Below are 3437 nucleotides of genomic sequence, written 5' to 3'. Positions count from 1 at the left end.
ACACACACACACACACACACACACACACACACACACACACACACACACACACACACACACACGTGGGAGAGAGAGAGGGAGAGAGAGAATGGGCAACTCTCCTATTTGTAATTATTTGGCTTAAGAGTTACAGGAATCAAAACATATATCTATGGCCAAGGAAAGTTGCCTTTTTCTTTTTACTCATACACAATGGAACCTTTTACACAAGCTAACTATTGCAGGGAAAACTAGTTTAGGTTGTTAACATTATACCCCAGATAGCCAACTGGTGAAGCCCTAGAAATCTTCTCTGCCTCTGGAAAGCACCTCAAGACAGGGTTTTCCTTCTGACCCTTAGTCATATAGGCTGCACTTTCTGCACTGCCTGCAGCTAGCTCCTACTTAGGCTCCCTTCAGTTTAGGCTGAAAGAACAAAATTCAGGAAACAGAACCAAACCACAGATACTGCCCTCCGCTGAAAATAATAATGATGATGGCCCAGTGAACAGTTAAACAAGTATTTACTGAAGGTCTACTGTATACAGAAAATTATGGGAGAGGAAGGCAAATAGTTATAAAAGTAACTCACATCCCAGCAAGTCTAACAATAGCACAATGCAAACTGTAAATTTCAAAGGAACTAGAGGCCAACCTTTGGGTTCAAATTTCAGTTTAAATACTTAGTAACTGTCACTTGGGCAGGCCATTTAACCTCTCTAAACATTAGTTTCCTCTTCAGTAAAAATGAAAATAATAATAATAATCCTTTCTCCATTTGATTGTTATAGGATGACATACATATATGTGGAACATTTGGCATGTAATTAATAATTAGCAATTTTTTAATGAATAAGGTATAATGAATGGAAAGAAAAGCAAACAGGTTGATACCATTAACCTATAAAGAATGAGTGGACATAAATTTGGTGCAATTATCATAGATTAGCCTGAGAAGAGAGAGTCAGACATTTCAAGGGAAGTAAGGTAAGGTTAAGAAGAAAATACATTAAAGACCCAAGTAGCAATCAAAAGGAAAGAAGATAAAAGAGTATTTATTTTCTTTATGTGGTAACATCTCAGGGATATCTCTCACCAATAGCTGTAACTAATATAATTAGAGAGTCTTACTAGTTGTAAACTCGAGATCACCTTATACCTGAAGTGGGTCCTTATTGTGCAGCAGGATCTACACTAGAACATCTCTCTGGAAGACTTTGCTGATAACACTGCCTAAGAATGTGAAAATTGGAACAGTAATGTGCAGGGGAGGGCGCTGCTTGAAACTAGAGATGTGTCAGTTGTTAGAGAGCACCCTCCATCATCCCAGATGTACAACGAGAAGGCAAAACATAAGTACTCTTAAGAGATCACGATTCAAAATCATATAAATGCCAAGTAAAAGCAGTAACTAGCCATCTGCTATTAGTATTTGCTATAGTATCCACTGATTTATTTAGTAACTGTATATTTGGCATCTACTCCCTGTCAAACTTTTTTTATAGGGCGATGTGTTGAAAAGACAGACTGGTCGTTATTCACTTGGAGCTTATAAACCAGTGTGGAAAAGAGCCATTATAGAAGTAATAACAAATGAAGCATATATTGTGAAGTGGGAAAAATGGGGTATTAGGAATCCATAATTGGTGCATATAACTCAGTCTGAGGATGTGGGTAATGCTTGTCTGATGAAGTGATTCTTCAATTGAGATTTGAAGGCTGAATTAGCTTGATGAAGAGTTGGGGGAAGAATATTCCAGGAAGAAGAAATAGTATGAGTAAATATCCTGGGCCAAGAATGAAGACTGAAGGAAGGACAGTAAGACTAGAGGACATGGTGAGAGGCTCTAAGAGTGATTCGGTTGGAAAGCTAGGCAGGAGAAATTTGGGACCATTGACCTGTGGAAGTAAAGGAGTGACAAGACAAGTTTTAATCACATTGGAGGAAGACAGTAATGGCTGTAGGGGATTTGTTATTGCAGGAATCCAGGTGAGAGGTGATTTTGGTCTGAATTAGGATAATGACAGTGAAGATGGAAGAAAAGTGGCTGTGGTTATCTGGGAGAACTGGTCAAACTTTGTGACAGATGGGATATGGAGAGAAAGAAGAACTGAAGGATGACTCATACATTTCTGGCTTTTGCAGCTCAGTGGTGGTGGCAGAAGGAAGCTGATGGGGACAATACATTCAGCTGGGGTCATGATAAGCTTAAGGTGCACTGGACATTTTGATACATGCACCTGAAGCATAAAACTGAGGGGTGGCCTGGGGCCAATACACAATTTTCACACTCCATCCTGATACTTTACTTCCCTCTTTGCTTTAATTTTCTCTTTGAAATGTATTGCTATTAAAAATATACATATTTTTTATTTTACTTATTGTAATTCTATCTTCCTGAATAAAATGAAAAGTAAAACAAATAAACAAACAAACAAACAAAACAACAGATTGTGTTCTGCTTTGCAAACTGCTATAGTCCAGTACCCAGTGTCCCATGTAGAAACCTAATATATATGTTCTAATGAATGAGTGCCTATTTGATGACCCTGAGGATGTAAGCAACTTAAATTATGGGAGTATATGAGACTTATCCGAGGAGGATGGACAGAATAAGATTAGAGGATTGAGAAGACGATCTTCTGGTGAAGGACAATTACAACCACCAGAAGAGTCAATTCAGGACTGGCCCACAAGGTAGGAGGAAAACTCCTGCGATGTGATCGAAGCCAAGGAAAGAAAATTTTGTGATAAGGAAAGACTAGGCAACTGTATTAAATCTTTTTAAGGTTTTAAATTTTTGAATAGATACTAATATGCTCATGGTATAAAATTCAAAATGCAAGTCACTCTGTTCCTCTGCCACTCTGATTCCCCCGCTAGAAATTAACGTAATTCAGTTAGGAGAAGGAGTAATGTGGTACTCCATATCATTGCCTTTTGCCTGTTGAAGAAAAAGTATGGAATGTGCCCACAGGTGCCAGATCATCTTCCCTAACCTCCTGCTGTTGGGGAAGCATCAGTAAAGATGATTTTGAATGAGGTTCTCATGGAACGTGGATTACCTGTTTAACACCTAACATTGTTTAAGCATTTGTATTTATTCTTTTTTTTAATGAATAATATCTCTTAGCTTTGAATATTGATTGGATTTGTTAAATTGTGTGCATAAATTTCCATAAGATTACTAATACAGTACTGTCAAGTACATGTCTTCCTAAACCTACTGTAAATACAAATAAGAACCATTTTTAAATAACCTCTCCATATCTTATATATGAATGCACCTTTATTTTTATGCTAGAGAATATTTCTAGAGTAGTTTAATTTTATCAAATATTTTTTCCTTTATGCTAGTCAAAAATACCTTTATTTGTCTAAAAATCTCTGCCTTCACACACCAGAACATAAAATTATTCTTGAATTACCATAAATTCCAAATTATGGGTTTATGGCT

This window comes from Pteropus vampyrus, unplaced genomic scaffold (genome assembly GCF_000151845.1).
Source record: "Pteropus vampyrus isolate Shadow unplaced genomic scaffold, Pvam_2.0 Scaffold30, whole genome shotgun sequence".
NCBI lineage: Eukaryota > Metazoa > Chordata > Mammalia > Chiroptera > Pteropodidae > Pteropus > Pteropus vampyrus.
The sequence above is the reverse complement of the archived record's forward strand: the minus strand, read 5'-3'. Positions refer to the sequence as shown.